General features: G+C 37.7%; 1 long non-coding RNA gene across 1 annotated transcript in view; it reads left to right on the top strand.

Annotated features, from left to right (window-relative positions):
• The first annotated feature begins 2,954 nt into the window (after positions 1-2,954).
• LOC149749113 (uncharacterized) overlaps positions 2,955-23,063 on the top strand; it is a 57,013-nt gene continuing 36,904 nt past the window's right edge. The window contains exon 1 of the long non-coding RNA XR_016393224.1: positions 2,955-22,321. This is a non-coding gene — a long non-coding RNA (uncharacterized LOC149749113). The remainder of the gene's footprint in view (positions 22,322-23,063) is intronic.

Raw genomic sequence — 23,063 nt, 5'->3', positions numbered from 1 at the left:
GCAGAAATGAAAAAACAAACAAAAAAATCACTCAGACCTTGTATATAGGGGATATCAGTTCATGAGAGAAGTGTCATTACAATATGTCAGACTATGATAAATGCAAACTGCATATCCAAATGTGAAAAAAAGATATGCATATATTCAATTCCATTTGATTCAAGACCGTATAACTTTCTGAAAAATATAAAGAATATCTTCATTGCATTGGGGCAGAGAAACTATCTTAAACAAGTCACACAAAAAGAATAAACCGTAAAGGAATATATTGATACATTTAACTATATTGAAATTATAAATTTCCAAACAACAAAAGATGCAATAAGCAAGAATGAGAGAAGTTGTTTATGACATAGAGAGCAAAGGATTAATATCTAGAATATACATAGACATCTTATAAATAAATACAGAAAAGGCAACCTAATACAAAAAGAGAATTGTGAATGGGTACCTGCTTACTTTGTTGGATTGAATGCAATTTATCAAGCTCATGTATTACTGTGAACAAGTAAATGTTTTACCTTGCTTTAAAAATATGGGTATAGAAGCTATTAATAGAAGATGTGGAAAGGATATTTCATATCTAAAATAGCCTTTTTTCATCCCAGTCTCAGGATTCTACAAATCTATGTTTTTGGAAGAGTCAGAAAAGTCACCTTGAAGGAAATTTAAATGACATTATTCTGGACTGTGCAGCAACCTTTAGATCTTCTCTGGGTGTGTGACGCACAGGTGATGCTAAGCAAAGTTACAAGAAGCATTCTATCACATTTAGCCTAAAAACATGCATGTTAGAATTTAACAGGTACATCTGAGCATGATTAACTTATTTATAACAACCAATCACTGCCATTTGGTCCATAGTCCCAGCCTGTTCTCCACATATACTTCACTTCTCAACCCCATAACAATGGGCAAAGGATATGAAGATTCAGTTCAGGAAAAAGGAAACTCAAATGACTAGCCAACTTTGAAAAGTTTAGTAGTAAATAAGATGCCATTTAATATAATAATGAAATATAATTTCATAGCCATTGATTAGCAACACTTTCAAAATCTGAAAATTCTACATTTTTAAAGTTTGAAAATAACAAGTAAGGGCTTCAAAAAAATAGTATTTTCATACAGTGATGGTAGGAGTGTAAATTTTGGAAAACATTTTGACAACAGCATTATTAAAAATGCACTTACCTGAAAATCTAGCCGTTCCCCTTCTTGGTATATATCCCAGAGAAACTCTTGGCATATGTGCACACTGAGACACAGAGACATTTACAAGGAACATTAATTTTAATAGTGAAGACTGGAAACAATCTAAATACAATCAATAGAGGGGTAAATAAACTGTAGTATATTTAACTAATGAAATACATTATTGTAATTAAAAGAGCTATATCTACATGTATTGACACTGACAAAACAAAACAAAACAAAAAAACAAAACCAATGAGCAAACAGTAAGAAGAACATATATACTACGATAAAATAGCCTATAGGGGCTTCCCTGGTGGCGCAGTGGTTGAGAGTCCGCCTGCCGATGCAGGGGACACGGGTTCATGCCCCGGTCCGGGAGGATCCCACATGCCGCGGAGCGGCTGGGCCCGTGAGCCATGGCCGCTGAGCCTGTGTGTTCAGAGCCTGTGCTCTGCAGCGGGAGAGGCCACAGCAGTGAGAGGCCCGCGTACTGCAAAATAAATAAATAAATAAATAAATAAATAAATAAATAAATAAATAAATAAAAAGCCTATATATTGGACCTGGTTATCTCTGTTTCGATCATGTCTATTTCCATAGAGAGAAGGAATAAAAACATGAACAGGAAGGTGTAAACCAAACATAAGATAGAGATTTCTTGTGGGGAAAGAGGGAAGGAAACATGATAAGGTAAGTGTACAATGGCAATGTCAACTTTATCAATAATGGGTTATTTCCCAGTAAGAAACAAATGAACAATAAACAAAAAGACCTGTGTTAACAGAGCTGAAGTAAACATATTCAAATGTTAACATTTGTTAACTGTATGTGGTAGATACATGGGTGTTTGTTATTTTTTTATCTGTAGTTTTCCATTTTAAGAGCAATAAAACATATATATTATAAGGAATCAACCTATATTTATAAGTGAACTGTGGAGTGGAGAGCTCTCCTTGGCCTGAGAACTATCAGCATGTTTTTATAGACTATATCGTAGGCAGCCAAATGTTTTCCTCCCCTGATATCTTTCTTAGGAAGAAAATTACTTACTGTGGTCCGTCAGTTTAGGACAAAGAATGAAGATGCTGTTCCCAGGGTAGTGGTTTATTTAACTCATCATCACCATATGATTTTTCACATTTAATTATTAAACAAAAAGAGCATTTTTGTGGCAGGGTTAAACTGTGAAGATAATTATATGACCTTATTGTAATGAGTAAACTTGTTTCCAATAGAATTATGAAGGAAGAAAACATTAACCCAAATATTTTGATATTTATAGATACAGAATCCTTAAAGATCGTGAATAAATATGGGGGCCAATTGTCATTACTGAATATTTATAGAGTACCTTAAGATGCAGGGTGCCCAGGCTCAATCCTTGGTCAGGGAACTAGATCCTGCATGCATGCTGCAACTAAGGAGTCCGCATGCCGCAACTAAGGAGTCCATATGCTGCAACTAAGAAGCCTGCGTGCCGCAATGAAGATCCCACATGCCACAACTAAGACCTGGCACAGCCTAAATAAATAAATATTTTTTTAAAAAGATGTTAAATTTTCTGTACTATGTTATTCTCTTAACATTATGCATGATTCCTCTACTTGATAGGTTGATATCATTAGACATTAAAATGAAGTGTCCAAATCTAATAAATCAATACGATTAAATTAATACAAAAGTTTTCCCATCTCTCTACTTAGCTTTTCAGGTCTAAGTAAAATCCAGAATAAAATATTTAAAACGTATGGTGTCTTAGAGTGAGTCTTGACAGCAGGACAATTGTCAGTGTATTTTAAAAGAAATCAGAAGGAACTGAAACAAAAATCAATTTGCAATGCATTAAGTATCTTATGATTAAATTGTCCCATTTTTCGTGGGGGGGAAAACAAACCCACACATTTGATGTACTGAGTAATCTGTTGCATAATAGAAAGTACTTTCCAAATATCACATTTTTTTAATTAAGGCTTTTTGTGCTCTCTCCTTTACACATTAGAGAAAATTTTAATTCCTCTCATTCTCTCTTAGACAGGGCTCTGTTGTGTTTTGAATGTGGTTACTTTCTGTAGTACTGAGAGTAACATACTTTGATGAGCCAAAATCTCAAAAGCTGAGTCCTTGAGAGTTGTCTTCAAAATGAGGATTTTTAACCTTGAATGATGGCCAAACAATCAGCTTTGGAGAGCTGCTCATAGGATTTCCCTAACGCTTGTTGCCGCATCACTGACAGGGCATTGATCCTCTTGGGAGTACCCAGATGTGTATTCTGCGCTGATCTACGTGAGGGGCACTTGCACCTTTAATTTCCCAGTCTTAAAGGATGACCTTATGATATCAGAGGCTAACTTGAAGCCCAGAGATAATGACCTTCCTCTGCAAAAAATTTAATGTGTCTCCTGCTATTTCCTAACTGTTCAGCTTTTATCTTACTTCAGTGGTCATTGTTGGGGATTGGAGGCTTGAATCTTCACAGAGTTAGTGATTTACTGTTCTCTGAGGGACTTGGCCAAACATCCCTGGCCGAAAGGTGAAGAGAGGCAAAGGATAAGGATGGCCGCCAAGAGGATAACATTGGATTGTAAATAAACAGGGCAACCTTCAAGCTGTTACTCTAAATATTTAGATAGTGCTAAGGGCTACAGGGAGGCTTGCCCTATCTTAGTAATATGCTGTGAGCTGCTGTGTTCTGTGGGGTGTTCCTTGTATCTCAACTCCTTCTGCCAATGTCACATTGTTTCTTCTTGTGCAGGATGAACTAGTTCACTGACTCATCTCAATCCTCCAGAAAACAAGTGTAACAATTTCTTTTTAGTATTTCTTAGATTCTGATGTTGGGTGAAATGAGAAGGAAGCACTGCTAATAAAAAATGCCTATTTTATCATTGTGAATATTTGCTACCTCTAAGAAAGAGATACAGACAAGAAGGGAGTTAAGTGTACAAAGAAAGAGACAAAGATTGAAGTAGAGAAACATGAGAGATGAGAAGGAGAGAGAAGTGGAAGGAAGAGAAGGAGAAAAAAGGAAAAGGGAAGGAGAGGAGGAAGAGAGAATGAGAACCTGAGAGACACTTTGTGTGCTTGTGAACACATGCGAACACATCTAAAAGATTCCACAACTTTGTTTGGTTTCCAGTTAAATTGGATGTTTTAGTCTTCATCATGGTTTGTCAGGCATTTTAAATCTAAGTAGTCAGACCACTTCAGTTGTTTTAACACCCCAAATCCAAATGATTGGACAGTTAAAATTACACAACTGGGTCAACCATTTAGCAATCCCAGGAACTGAACGAGTGATTGATGTGGTATATGAGGCAGACTCAAACTGTAATTTGTTACTTCAGAGAAAGAAGGCTAACAGATTCTTTTGGGAAACCCAAGAGGGATTGGATAAACTTGTGTTAAATGATAGGATACTAATATTACATTACTGGGTGGTTAGTCCTAAGAACAGTCTTCTACACATGGAAGGAAAATAAGACTACAACTGTTAGTCTGCCTGAATATATTCCCAGCTCTGTGTTTCTGAAAGAGACAAACAGCCTCCATATGTTGGGCTTGAGGGAATTAATCAGATCCTTTGCTCCTCAAGATGGCAGCTGATTGAGAACTAGGCAGAGGAATCAGAAAATTATATTGTCAACTTTTTTGAAGGTAAATCTAGATTGGCAAATGAAGATGGAATGTGGCCTATATGACTTCCTAATATTCTTTTCCAGATTTATATTTGAATTTACTTGAATAGTAAGGCCTCCAGAGCAATAACTTATCCTCATCATGTTGAGCCAGGAAGCCCAGGTCAGGGGCACAAGAGGGAGGCCTCCTATGTGTGAGCAGTGACTTACCATGTTAACCTTGACCACTGGAGAAATGTGGATCCATGAATATCAGACTCTTCTACATGTCAAACAGATAAATCACTGTTCTCCTGTAGAGAGGAATAAATGGGATCTAGAAGAAGGATGGGTGCTTCTAGCCAACACATCTGAGAGAGCAGAAGTTCTTATTTTATGGACCTCTAGGAAGAGTGGAGGAGAGAAAATGGCTTCCTCCAAACCACACATGGAAAGTACTCTCATTTTACTCACTGTGTTGGTAAAACAATGTGTGTGAATATGAGAAACTTTGGCTCAGCATGTGCGGGCACTGATAAGAGGTTCTGAGTTTTCTTACAGAGAATGTGACGCAATGGAGCGAGGGCAATAAAGTGGGAGTTTACATTTGTGGAGTATCTACTGTGTCAAAAACCATGCTAGGCTCTTAATACCAGCAAGTTTGAGGTTATTCCCTGCCAGATAACTCAGAAAAAAGAGAAGTAAGGTTTAAGTCCAAGTCATTTTGGTGTCAGATCTGATGGTCTTTCCACTATGCCACTCTGTTACTGTAGATGTCACCACCACCTCTGGACAAAGCCTCTAAGAAGATAGCATCTGACTACCATTGCAAGGATGGGAGCCCTGCTAGAATTATTCACAATAGCCAAGTACTGGAAACAGTTCAAATGATCATCCATTGATAAATGGATAAACAAAATATGGCATATCAGTACAATAGAATACCATTAAACAACTTAAATGAATGAACTTCTGATACATACTGCAACATGGATGAACCTCTAAAACACTGTTATAAGGGAAAGAAGCCAGGCACAAAAGGCCACACATTATTTGATTCCATTTATATAAAATGCCCCCAGAGGCAAATCTATTGAGGCAGAAAGTGGTGGATTAGTGGTTGCCTGGGACTGGGTACAGTGGAAGGAATTGACTGCAAATGGGCATGAGGGAACCTTTTAGGATGATGGAAATGTTTTAAAATTGGACTGTGGTGATGGTTGTAAAACTCTGTAACTTTACCAAAAATAATTGAGTCATACACTTAAAATGAGTAAATTTTATGGTATATAAATTGTAACTCAATAAAGTTGGTTAGAAATTTATTTTTAGCAAAGGGGGGATGAATTGTGGGTGCCCCTATTTCCTCTGCTCAATGAATAGTTCTACTAAAGGCTGCTTGAGAATTTTTGATACCTACTTTTTTATATTACTAAGCATGGAAGGCATCTAAGATTGTATGTGAACGGAAATACTTCTTTAAAATTTATTGCTCTCGCATCAGTGTTAGTATTCTGTTTTAATAAATGTTGAGGAAGCTGAGGGGAAAGGGTCTGGGTTGCTACTCACAGGAGATAACTGGGGAACTCTTCTAAGACCAGCTCTCCTCCAACCAAACAGGCAGAAAGCACTCTGAATTGGATGGTAGGAGAAACACCTGTGGGTGTGGCTTTCTCCTTCCCCTGTGCATTCCTGAGTAACAACCAGGTGTTTTAGCAGGGCTTCGGGTAAGTGCTTCCCAACTGTTGTCTCATCCAACGCCCTCAATAGTTCCCTGACGGAGACTGATAGTGGTGAAGTCTGATCAGCTGCTCACCAAACCCATTTCTTTTTTCTGGGCACACAGTGACAACAGGTATCCCAGAGTCCTTGTAGTTAGGAGTGACTGTGAGACCAAGTGCTGAGTTCACTGGTCAGTGAAATGGGGGCAGAAACTATTGTATTGCTTCCAGGCTCAGCCCATTAAAATTTTTCCACAAATGAGACTTCTGTTTCTGTCCCATCTGCTGGTTGGAAATCCCAGGGAGAACTCAGAAGGCAAAAGTTGAAAAATGGCAGAGCCATAAGATGGAAGCAGCATGGGCCTCTGAATCACTTTTTATGGGAGAGACCCCACTGATCAGAAATACCTTCATGAGACTTTACATCAATTAGAAATAAATTTCTGTCCTGTTAGAGCAATTTCCCAGCTTTGGATCTGTTAGAATATCTAGCATTAGTAACTAATGCCCTCCTCCTATCTCCCTTATAACAGAAGAATATGTTGAGATTTAGGGAGGACAAGTAACTTGTATAAATTCAAGCATTAAGGAGATGTCAGAGTCACGAGCTATACCCAAATCATCTGATGTTAGAGCTTGTGCTCTTATCCACCGTGTTACATTGCTTCTCTTTTTTATGAGAGTTGAGCAGTATGTCAATAAACATTGATTATCCAGAATCCAAACATTTCCTAACAGCATATATTACCACCCTCGTCCAAGGTCCATCATCTGTTTCCTGGATTATTGCACTGTCCTTCTCCTGCCCTTGATCTCTTACAGTCTATTTTTACTCAGCAGCCAGCATGATCCTATTAAACATATGGCCGATCAAGTCACTTCTTTGCTCAAAACCTTCTGAGGGGCTCTCATCTGCCTCAGAGTAAGAGCTATGGTCTTTACCATCATGGTCCATACCATCCTGTGACCTGGCCCCCTCTTAGCTCTCTGACTGCCTCTCCTATCTCCACCTCCAACCCCACTACAACCTTGCTCACTTGGCCATGTCAGCCTTTTTGCTACTCCTTTACCTTTGCTCCTGATACTCACATGATTTGCTTCCTTATTTCCTTCAAATCTTTCCTTAAATTTCCACGCCTTAGTGAGAGTTTCTGTAACCATCCTGTTAAAATTATAATCCTTTACTTGATTCATTTTCTGTCCGCACATCCTGTTACATTTTTCTCAGTAGCATTTAATACATTGAGCATATTATGTAATTCACTTCAAATTATTTTGTTTATTGTCTGATTCTTCTACTAGAATGTGAATTACAGGAGAGCAGAGATTTTTAATTCTTAAAACATTTTTTTGACTATTTTATCTCCAGTATCTAGAAAGGTGCCTGGAACATAATATCCTCTGCTTCGTAAGTACATGTGGAATGAATTAGTGAATGTGCATCCTCCAAACTATCGGAAGAGGATGGCGTTATTATTAAGTCTCTGTGTACTATACTGAAGGCCTTCCAAACCGGGGGGAAGTCCAGTCACCAGGACAAACTTATGAGCTGCTAAAACATCAATGGAAATATATCAGTATGGAGAATGTTACGTATAAGTCCTTGCAGAGATTGTACTGTAAGTGAGTGAGATGAAAATGTTGATAAGCCACTGAGGTGGTGAAGAAAGTGAGACCCCTCCGTGGCTCAATAGCACCAAACCATCTTGTAAGGAGGGTGGGCCGAGTTAACCACAATGCTGCAGATTGCCGAGGAGGGCATTGTTTAATTACTCAGACAGCAGGGTGGAGTCCACAGCTGCCATAACTCCCTTCTTTCTTGGATCTAATCACATGCAATGCTCAGTCTCTCTTATAATTAAATATGTGTCTACTGACTAACCAAATATTTATTTAGCACCTATCTTGGCAGATTCTGAGTGCTGGGAATATAGTTGCAGATGAGAAAAAGTCCTTGTTTTTGTGGAGCTTGTATTCTGGTGGAGAGAGGCAGATTATAAGTAAAACAAAATAAATGATATTTAAGATATTGATATGTGCTATGAAATAGAGTGATGATGTGCTACAAAATTGGATGATGGGGTAGAGAGAGACTGGGAGAGAGGAGAGGGGAGGACAGGAACAGGGTGGAGCCTTTAGCCACAGAGCGTTAGCAAGGGCTTCTCTGAAGATATCTCATCAGAGCAAAGGCCTAAGGGATATGAAGGAGGGAGCCACATGAGGATCTGAAGGAAGAACATTCCAGGGAGAGGGAGGATAAGTTCAGTGACGCTGACATAGGAGTGAGCAGAGGCTAAGAACGGAAAGAAGGCACAAGTGACTAGAGAGTAGAGGGAAAAGGAGAGGTGGGTTTGGAGACGCTCCTAGGGGCCTGAAGGTGCAATGTCTTCAGGCGTTGCGGGGAGATTATATTTCATTCTCATGGCGACAGGGAACCTTTGGAGAGTTTGAATGTCGTATAATTGAAGAACATCATTTTTAAGGGATGCCACAACAGCCTATGGAAAGCTGCCACGTGTCCCAGTCTAGCACTCTCTGCAGATTCCCACGCTTGACTCACAGGAGACAGGTTGCCAGAATCTAGCCCAGGCCTTAATAAAGTCTTATCACAACTTTGAACTATGGCAGGGTGACTGTAAAATCTGGGATCATATTTTTCTAAGGGAAGTTTCAACCAATTATTTGAATGCTCTTAGGAATAAATGTCCAGTTTTTAAAAAGAATTTTTTTTAAACAGCCCACCAAATAAACCCAAATGGCTCAATTGGCATTCAACACTTTTCATTAAATGGGTAAACAATTTCCTTTTAAAATGAGACACTTTAATGAGCCACAGAAAGCGATCAAATACACTTAACATCCCAAAGAACATAGTCTTTGGTTAGGGAGGCAAGTCCAAATGGCACAGTGTGACGGAGAAATGAACTGTGAGTTATCTGTCAAAAAGCCTTGGTCTTATAAAACACAAGGTAATGCAAACTAGGGAGGAACATTAATGAAATAGCAATGCAAGTTTCCAGTTAATCAAATGTCACTTGACTTTGAGGAATTGGAAGGATGATCAGCATTTGTGAGGACAGAATGCCAACAGGAATTTATAAACAGCTCAATCTCTTAGTCTCTGAGGAAGCAGTGTTGTCTGGGATAAACACGTTTGATGGACCTTGTATGAGCAGCTTATTATCAAGTCTAGAAAAGTTACTTTGCAAGCCTCCAAGATTGAGATGGTTTTGTATTTCTTCCCCAAGGAATGGTACTATGGGAGTGGAGTGTGGGAACATCTAAAGGCTAAGTAAAAATAAGACCCAAGTGTTGCACACAAAAATTCAGTCCAGCGATGTATAGGGATGTGGCAGTCCCAAATTAGGATGGATGTGGGGATTATGTTAGAAATATAACTGAGTTATCATCTGAGCTAATGGTAGCTCAAATCTAAACAGGTTTGTTCTATACATTTTTGGGGACGTGTCTTGCTCTTCTGTAAAGTTATATTTATAGAACAGTTAGTCATCTAGTATTTATTAAGCCCTGTGGGTATATGTCTCTTTTTTCCATCCTGTACATGTTATACTCTGATATATATCCATTGTCTGGAATGTGGTAGGAATTCAATAATTATTCATTAAAATAAGTTTAAAATAAGGGAAAATATGAGTCTTCCTTGCCTTAAAAATTCAGAAATAATAGGGTCATAATGCAGAAAAAAGTAAACAAGCCAGGTTAACTTTAGTCACTGCATTTGTTGTGTTGGTGCTTGAGGGAAATTGTACAGGCAGTTGGCAAATGCATGGAACGGAGAGACTGTGAAATGAACAGTTAGTTCCGGCTGATCCTCCACTTGAAGAAGACAGAAGGCAGGGACGGTACAGGAGAGGTCCAAAGCATGTGCAAAGGTAAAATGTTGGGAAAACTTGTGATGTATTTTGGGAAATAGTAGAGTCCAGTTTAGTTGAAGAATAGAGTGTCATGGTGGAGAGAGGTTGGTATAGTGGGAAAAACAAGAACTCGTGAATCACATAAAATCCTAGCCCTGCTGTCACTTTGGAAGTGGGAGTTCAGTCTGGAAAGGAAACTTGAGCCAAGCTGCAGAGGGGCCTTACTATTAGTACTTTATTCAGCCAACAACTTGTGGTCTTTGAAGGTTTTGGAGCTGGGAATTGACATGTTTATAGCTGTGATTTCCCTTTACAAACAATCAAGTCCTGTGGGTTGGAATTTTTTCTCATTGATTCATCAACTTTTTTGGAGATTAAATTTTCTTTCTTTGAGAGATTAAATTTTCAATGCAAGTTGCAAATTTATCAAACATTCTTCTTTTAAAGAAATGAAACATCCCTCGGATGACTAGAGGGTCTCAGTAACATGTTTTAGATCTGCTCATTAATTTGTCTAGTCCCTTTATTCACAGTGATATAGAAAGCTGAGCCAAAAGTATTATTCCTGACTGTCTTTCATGCTATTTTGCCCTGAGAAATATTGGGACACCCTTCACTATCTGTTGCCCACCTCAATCAGTTGAGCAGTTTTACTTTTTTCCCTTCCTGACTATCGAATATCAACTTAAAACTGCCTTAACAGCTCTGCTATTTTTCTAGATGGTACCAACTAGCACTTATTTTTCATTGCTAGATGAATTTTAGTCTTCTTTACCAAACAGAGACCACTGGATGGACATTTCAAAATCTCTCAAAATCTCTCAAAGTGTCTCCCAATCTCTTTTATTTCAGCCTTTGATCATTGCTGTGTGTACAAACCACTGAATAAAATTTATAATAATAAAGCAAAATAAATACCATCACTTCAAGCTAAACCTCTTCATAAACCTAAGGTAGATTCAAGGCTAGAATACTTGTAGGCTCTCAAACTTTTTTTTTTAAAGTATACCTCTTAAAGGATTTGTTTATTCTAATTATTAATTGTAGTGTTTAATTCAAAGGTTATAAACTCAAGATTAAAATTTAAAAATATATTTCACAAGGCTGATGAAAATTTATGAATACGTTTTTTGGCAGTCTAAAGCAGGATAGGAATCATGGTTTGGTGTTTGCAGATAGAATATCACTTTCACTATATTGTAGTGGGTGTAGTGAATACGCCCAATATAGTAAGACCGTTTGAAGGCAGTTTCGTATCCCTCATGATCCTTGCTCCTACAGACAGACTCAGGTCCCTACTCAAAAGAAATACATAGCCACCACGGGTAACACGTTTGTTCTCAGATGCTGTGAGTCTAAAACTTGTGGCAATGAATGGCCACATGATCTAAGATTTTGTCTCAATCCACACAAACTGGAGGCAATGAGATTTAATGGAAAACATTGAACTCTTCATGCCCAGAGTCTGTTTGCTTTTTTATTGTTTCACTCTATTGTAAGCTCCATGAAAGTATAGACTGTTTCTGAATCTGTGGCCCCTAACACTGTGCCTGGCACATAAAAGGCATACGTCCTAATATGTGGTGGTTTTTAGAATGACTTTGAGTTGGATCAGTATTTTAGTTCAATGCTTCTCAAACTATCTGTGAAGAAGAACTAGTTTGTTTTTTGACTTTCCGAACTGTCTCATATTGATTCTTTTCTCCTAAAAATATGAATACCATATAAATGTTGCAATACTGTGACATAATAAGAAATATATATTGAGTCTTCATCCCTGGCTCTTGGCACAGAACTTCTAAAACCCTTGGAATTTCCTGAGTGGTAGGGGTGAAAGGAGTATCCCCTATTATTCATAAGAAGACCTGAGTTTATGCTAATGAAGTGACTCTTGTAGGGGGCTGCTGGCTGCCAAAGGAACCAACCATGTTATTAGAGGATTGGAACTTACATTCAGGCCCATCCCAAACGTCCAGAGAGGGGAATGAGGCTGGGGATTAGGTTAATCACCAATAGCCAATGATTTAATGAATCATGCCTAAGTAATGGAATGTCCATAAAAAACTCTTAAGAGCTTCCAGGTTGGTGAATGCATCCATGTGCCAGGAGAGTGGTGTATCCCAAACACCACAGGAACTGAAGCTCTTGCACTCAGGACCCTTAAAGACCTTGCCATATGTACCTCTTCAACAAACTGTTCATTTGTATCCTTTATAATATTCTTTATAATAAACCAGTAATGGAAAGTAAAATATTTCCCTAAGTTCTGTGAGCCATTATAGCAAATTGTAGAAACTAAGGTGGAGGGGTTATGGGAACCCCAAATTTGTAGCCAAGCCAGAAAGAAGTATGAGAAATCTGGAGACCCACTACTTGTGATCGGCATCTGAGGTGGGGGGACAGTCTGGTGGGACTGAGTCCTTAACCTGTGGGGTCTATGCTAACTCTGGGTAGTTAGTTTTAGAACGAACTAAGTTGTAGGACACCCAGTTGGTGTCCGCAGAGAACTGGAGAAGTTCTCGTGGAAAACACACACATTTGGTGTCAGAAGTTTTCTGAGTAGAGAGACAGTTTTCCTTTAAAGGTAAAGAACAGGACTGATCTGGGCTCCAACCCAAGTGCCCACACATGCCAACTGGTGACCTTGGACAAGTTACTCAAGCTCCCTGAGCCTTGAGTTAATTAATTAATCAATAAACCAATTAACTAAATTCTGACTCCTTTGTAGGATCAATATGAAGATTAAATGAAAAGTTTAGATTAAAAAAGGATGTACTTAGCAGGTGCTCACTAGATTTGAGCACTACAGAACTAAAAAAAGGAAGGAAGGGAGGGAGGAAGGAAAGTGGGAAGGAAAAAAGGAAGGAAGAGAGGGGAACTAAAAAGAAAGAAAAGGTAAGAAGGAAGGTTAAGATATCATATGTATATTTGTGCTATTTCCTGTGGACAAAATAATACTATCAGATTTCATAGGACAAGGAAATCACTTATATTTTAACTTATAAAACTCCATAGGGACATAAGAATATTAAATTTTCTGGTGGCTACAGTAATTTTTCTTTTAAACAGACATAGGGGCAGGGGCTACAAACCAGAAAAGATGCTAAAGCATCACCTATAAAAATCTGTGCTTCACTGGCTCACAGCACAGATCTGATTTTCAACCGGGTTCTGAAGATACTGCACTCTTATCTTCTGTCAGTGCAGTAGCTAGTTTACAGAAATACCAAGCTCCAAAACAAACCGCACGCTAGTGAGTAAAAAAAACGCTTTAAGGCAATTGATGTTATACTCAATGTTAATCATTAATTAGAGGCTTAAGGGAAACCTGACACTCACAGGGCTCTCAAATATCTCTGTAAAGCAATGCCCCAGACAAGTAGGCCATTCATCAGTTCAGGAAGCTGGACCAAAAACAGAGGAGAACAAAGACACCAATCATACCTGTTGGACTGTACTTGCCATCTTCAGAATATCACTTTTTTTATTTTCTTCATATCTAATTGGTCAGAATTTTCTCTCCCAATCCCTGCTCCTAAGATATTTTGGGATGTATCATAAAAGTACAATTTTGTACCTATCTTTTTAAAAGTAATACTTATATTTTTCTGATTATAAAGTAATACATTCTTATGGTAAAAAAAATTTAGAAAATATGAAGAAGGAAAGGTACACATAATCTTATTCCCATAAGAAACCTCTCTCCATATTCTGGTGTAATTTTCTAATATCTGTGTCCTACAAATATATATGTATATGTGTGTTTGTGAATGTATCATAATCATATTATATATAGTTTTGTATCCTGTATTCCTCACTTAAATATTTTGCACATTTCCCCATATTATTAAAAAATCCTCCAAAACTTGAAAAAAATTATATGTATATATATTTATTCTTTAACTTGATTAATGAAATATCATTCTCCCAATTCATATGATTAAAAATCTGTCAAATTCTGCTTGTTTCATTTCCACATCTTTCACATCTAGTCAATAGCTAACATCTGTTGATCTGCCTCTAAAATGTGTCCCTAATACATATACTCTTTTCTATGCTGACTGCTTCACTTCTGAATTTTATTGCTCTTCAGCTGGATAAGACACCTTGTCTAATTTTCTCTTATTTTTCTTCCTTCCCTCCTTCTCCCATTATTCCAATTCCTGCCCCTAAACTTTCCTTCATACTGCTCATACCTTTTTCGGTACGTGGGCCTCCCACTGCCGCGGCCTCTCCCGTTGCGGAGCACAGGCTCCGGACGCGCAGGCTCAGCGGCCATGGCCCACGGGCGCAGCTGCTCCGCGGCATGTGGGATCCTCCCGGACCGGGGCACGAACCCACGTCCCCTGCATCGGCAGGCGGACTCTCAACCACTGCGACACCAGGGAAGCCCTGCTCATACCTTTTTTATACTCTTAGTATCTGACCATATCGGTTAAAAGTTTTCCATGGCTCTTCATTCCATAGAATATCAACTAACATTTATTTTCACCCTATTTTATCCAAATTTTTTTCCATGAAAGCTCCCAAAAGCATCCTATGCTCTAGCTATAAAAGATTTATCGTTCACAAACCCACAATGCAGAAGTGAGCAACCACTCTGCCTACTTTTACTCACATCACCCCCTGAATCTCCTTCCCTATATTCACCAACCAAAATTCTACCCACTTTTCTAATATGACAATGATTATTCATCCCAACTTCATGCAACTCCGTGTTCCTCCCCATGTGCTGAATTGACTGAGAGCAGATACAGTGATCAGATAAATGTTTAGTGAAATAGACATTAAGTCATTGTCAAAATATTGGTTTCATGAGATCATGTGGCCATTCATTGCCACAAGTTTTAGACTCACAGCATCTGAGAACAAACGTGTTACCCGTGGTGGCTATGTATTTCTTTTGAGTAGGGACCTGAGTCTGTCTGTAGGAGCAAGGATCATGAGGGATACGAAACTGCCTTCAAACGGTCTTACTATATTGGGCGTATTCACTACACCCACTACAATATAGTGAAAGTGATATTCTATCTGCAAACACCAAACCATGATTCCTATCCTGCTTTAGACTGCCAAAAAACGTATTCATAAATTTTCATCAGCCTTGTGAAATATATTTTTAAATTTAATCTTAAGTTTATAAATTATAAATCTCATTGCCTCCAGTTTGTGTGGATTGAAACAAAATCTTAGATATGGCTCTCGGGCCCTAAACCAGGGGCACTTACCCTGTGAAGGAGCCTGGGGGGAAAAAAAAAAGCAAGGTACACTTCCTCAAAGCAGATAGATCTCAAAGAGGGGAGGGAGAGGTGTACCTAAGCCAAGCAAGTGCAATGACCATCTTCTCAATTTCACCGATCAATTAAGTCAGTCTTCTTGGGGGAAGGAGAGGGAGATAAGCCAATGGAAGAAAAGGTCATGCTTTGATTTTCATTAGTTACAGAAGGATCAAAGTTTCTACTTCTTAAGTGTGTGCAGGCAGGAACACTGGAAGAGGGAAATAAAAAGGGCATAAAAAGCCAAATTGTCCTTTTGTGGAAAAGTTGAAGTTATAGCTAAACATAAAAACTGTATATGAATGCTGCAATGAAACAATCAGGAAATAGAAGGAAAAAAACCCGAAAAAGTTGACTGGCCAATATGGAAACAAGAAAGAACAAAAAACATATGGAAACTTTTTTTTTAATTATTAAGGCACACATGGCCAAAAAAATTAAATACAAAAGTTTATGTATGTTTAAATATATTTGAGTTCCTTTTTCTCTGTAGTGGGTAACATCATAAGGCAGATTTGTGTTTTATTTAGTTGCACTGTTTGAATTTCCTGAAAGGAAAAGTAAAGACTGCTTGATATAAAGAAAAAGATTTTCTGCCTTTTCCCAACATACTAAAATGTGGGATTAGAAAATTTGGTTTTATTGCTGACAGTACTACAGTGTCATGGTATAATTGTGGTTAAGAAAGAATTTGAATTAAGTATATGAAAACAGGCACTTGAGATTTTCTCATTAAAAAATTTTTAAAAATATATGACTATATATAAACACACATGTACATATATGTATCTCCATAGGACTGAAACTTCTCATGCTCATTTTTCAGTTCAAAGGTAAATTTTTTTTTTAGAAAATATGATATGATTCCACTCAATCATTTGTGATTTATATTAATAAGTTAAAACCATGCTTTCTACATTAAAAATAGATTTGTGTTTTTTGTTGTACTCAGATGAATCCAAACTATGGTTTTGAAAGAGAACTTTGAATTTAACACACATTAAACGCCTTTTTGATATATTAGGGGGAAAATACACCTGGAATTATAAATAGCCAACTTGAAAAACTTCAGAGTTGTTTTTAAATTACCTCAAATATTGAATTTTCCACTAAAACTATAGTAAAACTCAAGGAAAATGAAGTATTCCAAATTCTTAAAGTAGTGAACATGCAAGAGTCACCACATCAAATAACTAAGAGACAATATAAATGAATTGAGATTCACTTATTCATTACTCAAAAAATATTCACTTGCTGTCTACCATGGGTCCAGCACAGTTTTAGGTGTTTTCTTCACACTAGCAAGCAAAAAAGTGGTTAAAATTTCAGCTCTGACTGTGCTTACACTTAAGGGAAGGGAGACAGATTATAAATAAGATAAGAAAAATGCATAGTTTGCTATTGCTAAGTGCTATGAAGAAAATATAAAGCAGGAAAGGGAATATCAACTATTTTAGGGGAGGGGAGATAACCACTATGCTAAAAATGTTTATCAGTTTTCAAAGATCAGTCCAGCGAGTGGTCAGTCTCATGGTTCCAGAACAGAGGCTTTACGGATCTACCTCAGATTAGGAGATGGTGAAGGGAGCCCTGAGCCTGACATCAGTTCACACTGTGAGGTGCCTGCAACACTGCAGGAAAACCAGCAGACAGTTGGAAATGTAGGTTTGGGTCCTTAGGAAGAGATACAGATTTGGAAGCCACCTGTGGAAAGGTGAGAATAAAACGATGGGAATGGATGAAGTCAAGAGAATGTGTGCAAAGTAAGCTGAGAGTACAGCTGATGAGAGGACCTTGGAGAGTGTCTACATGGAAGGGCCAGGTGGAACATTCACAACTCCTTAGGGAATTTCTAGTGATTTAGTCTACGAATCACTGAATCAATTATACTGAATATTGTAGAGGATTTTAAAAAAGGTTTTTTCAATCCCAGAAAAAATTTACTTGGGATTTAAAAATTATTAGAGATGAATTTATAGTAAAGAAACCTTTACATCTGTAGAATTACTAGAAGCACATTTATTTATAAAATCACATCATGACTTCTGGCATGGTGGGATGATCCAATTTGAAAATTGCCACGTCAGTGACAAATTCATTTATTTAATTTACCATTTCATTGGTTGCTTCATGACTTTTTAACTTATCAATTATTTACTGATTTCATACCCTGCTCAAGACAAGAAATGTATATATTGATGAAAAGTAATATTTCAAAAGTGCTATTAATAAAAACTCTTGCATATTTTTAAAATGTAATATTTTCCTCAAGATATACCTAACCAAATGTTTGCCTGGCCACAATTCCTAGGATGGAGTCTGTGTGATTTTAATACAAAGAAGTTAAATTATGGGTTATGGGCTGAATTGTGCCCCTACCCCTAATTCATATGTTAAAATCCCTAAAGCCCAGTACCTAAGAATCTAACTGTATTTGGAGATAAGGTCTTTAAAGAAGTGATTAAGTTAGAATGAGGCCCTAAGGGTGAGACCCAAATTCAAGTATGACTAGTGTCCTTGTAAGAAGAAAAAGAGAAACCAGGGACTTGTGCACAGAGGGACGACCACATGATGAGTACAAGCTGAGAAGGCCTCGGGAGAAATCAACACTGCTGGCATCTTGGACTTTCAGCCTCCAGAACTGTGAGAAAATTGATTTCTTTGTTTAAGCCACCTGATCTGTGGTATTTTGTTATGGCGTCCCTAGCAAACTAATATACTGTGAGACTAGGAACTTGCCTTCAAGGAGGGTAAAACTCATCCTCATATTAGGAGGGAGGATTTCTAGATTAAAAGTGTGAACAAATATTATGTAGATTCTGACAAAATAGATCAGCCTCTTGAAACAGTTGAGCTAAAATTTATTGTGATTTATTGGGTTGGGGAGATGGGCTGTACCAGGTCTCTGACCAATTACATGAGTTTTGATCATTGAAGCAGTGGTCAGAGCCCATATTAATATTTAATTATGAAATATCTTGCCTTTGGTGCATGGAGAAAGAAAAGGCCATTTAGAAAGACTTTGGCTTTTCTCTTCTGATTTTATAACCATAGGCAAGGCTATGGTGATAGGCAAGGCTATTTTGAAAAATAATGAACATATAAAATGCAAACCAGCCACATTTATCCTTTCACAAGAACTTGTAAAGATGCCTGAAAAGCACACAAAAATGCTCCTTTTAATGATTTTAGGAGAATAGCTTAAGGTTGTTTTCAAAGTTTCAAGATCCAAATGCAAAAGACTCCACTTCTTTACAAGTGGTTTAATCCCATGGGTAGTGTGGTTATAATCCAGATGACTCTCTTGAGGGGCAGGGAGAAGCAATGCCAATATTTTTTTGTGTGTTGAAAGGACCATAAAGGAGAAGCAGATCATACTTTGTGGGTTGATAAATAACTCAACACGCATAGCCAGAAGAATGAACTTTATGCACATTGCACAGCTTTTCTTTTTTTTTCAAGGCAGAAATGGGAGAGAGGAGCTGTGGTTTTTGTTATTTCTCTGTTCTGATCCCTCGCTCGGTGACATGGCAGGGCTAAAAAGGCTATGTCAGAATTTAAAATGTGACCCTGAATGAAAAAGTTTAGAATATGATAAAGATCTAAGCATAGAACTTTATTTTTCTCAATTTCCATTTTAAAATGAAAAACTGAAAGTGGCTTCAGAAACTATTAGAAGCAAAACATTGGTAAGTCCCGTTTAGATAACATGTGAAAAGAAAATTGAAGGGGGAAGAAAAGCTGAGAAAAAGTTCGCTTTCCTTGGGCTGATATTATACTTGATAGATGTCTTGGGGAAGGATCTATTTGCAGAAAAGCTCACTCTAATAGTGAATAGGAGTGCATAAGAGGGGGATTTGTAAATAATAAAAGTATACCAGATCCATGTGAAAGCCTCAGTTGCGAATACTATGGGGAGTTCAAGAGTATTCACACACAGACCCTCCCCTCCCTTCTTCACCTCTCCTCTTTTTCTTTTGTTGTATGAGGCATCCATTAATAGTAAGGGGCACAAGCTCACTTCTTATCATAGACATACATGATCTTTGTAACCCGGGGAAAATTTCACTGGTGTTATTTTCTTCCTTCCTATCCTCCAGAATTGTCTGTTCTAGATTGGGCGAAATGAAATTTTTGTTTTCTCATGTAAGTGAACACACCATTTCTTAAACACATCAAAGCCCATTTGAATTTGGGTCACATCATAATTTATTTTATCAAACAGATTTTAATTTTTTCCAGATTTAAAAATTTCCAGATTACTCCAAATTTTGTGTGCCAAATTCTGCCCTCAATTATGTGCATGCAGCTAATTGCATACACATAACTGAGGGCAGGGTTTGGCTTTTGGAGGTGAAAATCTCTGAAGCTCTGATTTTTTTTTTTTTCCTTGGGAAAGCCCAGACTTTATTAATTAAAAAAAATAAATCTTCAAAATTATTTACATCACTTTTCCGAAGTTGCTTTCAGGCACTGATCAGTTAATCCACCACACCCTGCTGTAATCACTTTTTATCTTTTTTGCAATGAGGCAGTATTCATAAAGATGACCTTTTTATTTGCTTGAAGACACATAAGAGAGTGATAGAATTAAGGTTAAAATTGAGCATTCTGTGTTCTGTGATGATAGCTGGAACTGTTTATTAACATTACATAATTGTGTGCTGAATCTGTTATATTCTTGATTGTTGCCTCTTTTATTATTCACAATAATAATGGCTTTATTATACTTTTTTCCTAATTATAAAAATCATAGTAATAATTTAAGCAATATAGAAAAGTATATAGAATAAGAGAATCACTTGAATTCTCACCACTGCAAGGGGGCCATTTATATTTTGTTGAGTATTTTTTAGGAATGTCATCTGACTTTTTCTCTAATTTTATGTTGATATAATATCAGACATGTTATTTTAACCAGCATTTTTCACCAGGGAAATACTGGAAATGTTTTCACCTCAGGTAATACAGATACACCTCTCTTAAGGCCCACATACTATTTCATTGGACCAGCAAGTCTTCAGCCGATCAGTTATTTTCACAAGAAGAAATGTGCTTCCTTACTGTAAACTCTGTCATGATAGACACATTTGTTTACTGTAATTAATAACTGGAACTCTCTTCTCCTTTAGTTATGCCCCAAATCTCAGATTTCCACCAAATCTATTTGTTCTACTTTAAAACTATAATTTTGGGTTGCACATCAATAGGATTATACTCAGACATGAAACTTGAAAATGTCATGGCAATGGAAAATCATCTATATGATAATTACTCTCATATTCACACCTCTAGGGCCATCTGTCTTCCAGACTTAACATTCATATATCCAGTGATATTTCCACTCAATGCACAGCACCACTCAAACTCAACATGTTCAGCAATGAACTCCTGCCTTCCCTCACCCATCCACAATCCTGCTTCATTAATCTCAGTTCTGGCAACTCTAACCCTATTGTTGCTTATGAGAACTAGAAAGTCATCTTTGACTACTTTTGTTCTTTCACATCCCACATCTAATCTTTCAGGAAATCTTAGCCCTGATTTCAAAATATACTCAGAATCTGCTCATTTCTCACCCCTTCCACTGAGTCACTAGGATCCCTAATCAGGTTTCCCACTATTCTCGTCTTCTCAGAGTCTATTGTCGACAAGTAAGCCAGAGTGAGCTTTTTAAAACTTGAATCATACGGTGGTACTTCTCTTCTTTAAATCCTGAAATAGCCCCCTGTTGTACTCAAAGTAAAAACTATAATCCGTGTGATGGCTACAAGGCTAGGACCTTTCCTCTCTGACTTTTTCTACTACTCTCTCCCTTGTTCAGTCTCCTGCAATCACAGCAGGCTCTTTGCTATTCCTCACATATGCCAGGAACTCTCCCACCTTGAGATCTTTCCTTTGGATATTCCTTCTACCTGGAATGTTCTTCTCCAAGACATCTGCATGGACAACACTTTTGTCTCCTTCAAGTCTTTGACTAAATCTCGTTTTCTAAATGAAGCCTACCATGACCACCTTATTTAATACTACAGCCTATCTCTCCCATTTTGGCATTTCCTATCTATGGTATCCTACTCTGCTTTGTGTTGTGTGTGTGTATGTGTTTCATAGTATTTATCATCTTTGAACATACCATATTTACTTAAAAAATAAATTTTTGTTTAGTTTCTCTGCTCCCACTAGAGTATAATCCTTGAATATATCCTTGAGGACGGGGATCTTTGTTTGTTGTGAGTGGTAGAATTATGGGTAATTATCCCATTATTAAAATTATAAATAGAATAATAAAAGCAAATTTTGAATACACCAATGATGAGAATGTGTCACAAACAAGACTGCGGTTAATCCAATTCTGTGCATATGAGATTCAGAAAAGTAAAAAAGAAGAACCAGGGTGGAAAGGAAGACTATTTTTTTTTTTTTTTTTTTTGCTGTAGGCGGGCCTCTCACTGTTGTGGCCTCTCCCGTTGCGGTGCACAGGCTCCGGACGCGCAGGCTCAGCGGCCATGGCTCACGGGCCCAGCCGCTCCGCGGCATGTGGGATCTTCCCGGACCGGGGAACAAACCCATGTCCCCTGCATCGGCAGGCGGACTCTCAACCACTGCGCCACCAGGGAAGCCCCAAAAGGAAGACTATTGAGGTAAAAGGAAACAGTGCAAACTTAGTGTTTTTAGTTTATAAATTTCCTACTCTTTAAAAGATTTTGGGAGCGGAGTGAAGAGGCTACAAATGTTGCTGTTTGAATCTTGATTTCAGAGTGGTTAAGGGTTATGCTAATTTTAGGATAAAAAGGGAGACTGTTTGGCTTTGAAATATAAATGATATATCATTAGCCCATCCCATTAATGCTTCTGAAATTTCCCTTCAGCTGTAGCTGATTAGCAACTAAAAATGTCAAAGTTTATTTTGAGAATATTGAAGACTGCTCTAGGGGCCTTGAAATAATTAGTTGCTCAAGTCCTCATTAAGAAATAGAGCATATACAAAGCTATAAGACTTGGCTAGTCAAGAAAGCAAAATGCTTTTGAGCATTTTATTCAGTGAGGTAAATGAGCATGCTTTGTTCCATTTGGTTAACCAAATGTTGCAAGTATGGCACAGTACTTTCAGAAGGAATGAAAGTTTCCCCAGTTGGGGGCCTGGGGAGTGGGGGATGGGGGGTGGGGTGGCACCGAGCCGATGTCAGGCCCACATAAAATTACTTTGTTGCAAAGACTAGTTGCTTATATCCACTGATCTTGCTGCCAATTATTTGTAGTGAAGAAGAATAGTCCTTGAGGGCTTATTTTTTTAAATGTTATTTAATTTCAGCGTTTGATGAAACAGCTAATGATTGAAAGTAAGAAATCTTAAAGAATACTGGCTTTAAAAAAAAATATTAG

Source organism: Delphinapterus leucas, chromosome 5 (assembly GCF_059928025.1).
Source record: "Delphinapterus leucas isolate spDelLeu-1000000601 "Yukka" chromosome 5, BTC_Dleu_Yukka2, whole genome shotgun sequence".
Classification (NCBI taxonomy): Eukaryota; Metazoa; Chordata; class Mammalia; order Artiodactyla; family Monodontidae; genus Delphinapterus; species Delphinapterus leucas.
The sequence above is the reverse complement of the archived record's forward strand: the minus strand, read 5'-3'. Positions and strand labels throughout refer to the sequence as shown.